The sequence below is a fragment of the Cynoglossus semilaevis genome, chromosome 14, assembly GCF_000523025.1.
Source record: "Cynoglossus semilaevis isolate Cse_v1.0 chromosome 14, Cse_v1.0, whole genome shotgun sequence".
Classification (NCBI taxonomy): domain Eukaryota; kingdom Metazoa; phylum Chordata; class Actinopteri; order Pleuronectiformes; family Cynoglossidae; genus Cynoglossus; species Cynoglossus semilaevis.
In genome coordinates, this window is record NC_024320.1 from 2,442,436 (window position 1) to 2,443,494 (window position 1,059).

Below are 1,059 nucleotides of genomic sequence, written 5' to 3' on the forward strand. Positions count from 1 at the left end.
CCGGCCTACTACGTTGTTAAGTGAGACGTCGCGGTTCTCAATAATGTTTCACCTCACCAGCCAGCAGAGTTTTCTAAACGTCAGAAACTGGATGAGTATGTCTTTAATTCTAAAAATAGCCATGATAATAATAATAATAATAATAATAATTAGTAACGTATTTTCTGGACTATAAGTTTACTTACTATAAGTAAGCATTTTTTCCAGCCTTTGACAGGGTTTGTGACTAATACTTAGGTGCGATTTATATTTTAAAATATATATAATTTCATGTTTGTTATTTTCACACTGACAGCCGCTAGAGGGCACTCTAGGCTCGTATACCAGTATCTGCTACTACTGTGCCACTGAAAATTTACATGTTCGTTATTTTCACACTGACGTCCGCTATAGGGCACTCTTTTTTCTTTCTTTTTTTTCATTTGTCTGATGCGACTTATAGTCCGGAAAATACGTAAATAGAAATTACATATAAAGCTCTTGTGTCTTTGATGTGCAATTATCGCAGCATAAGTTTTATGCTGAAAGACCTTCCTAACACAAGCCTGACCAGACTTGGGACCTTAAGTAAGAGGATAGCCACCCTACCCTAATGCCTGGTTTATAATCCTGTGATTCTGATGTGAACTGATACAAATGATTGGGATTAAAAATTGGGACTGATTCATAGCCTCAAACTGCTTATCTTGTGGTTGGGTCTCTACTCTACTGATACTCAGGATCGGTATCGGTCCAGTATTGGCTGGCATTTCAGGATCAAACATTAAAAAAACCCCAAAACAACTATAGCCCATCCAATCCGATACCTAAGCTGAAAACCTCAACTTAACTTTGTGCAAAAAGATTCAGAGTATTTTTTGTGTGTTCTTTTGCTCAGGCCAACTACAGGCCAACGCCTACTGTGAGACTCCAGACATAGTGTTGGTGGGAAACAAGGCTGATCTGGCTGATCAACGCGAAGTTCAGGAGAAGCAGGTCAAGGAGCTGGCCGATAAATACGGGTTTGTGTTGTTTTTTTAAACATATTTTTTAATTTTGACATGTTTAGACATGCTGCCA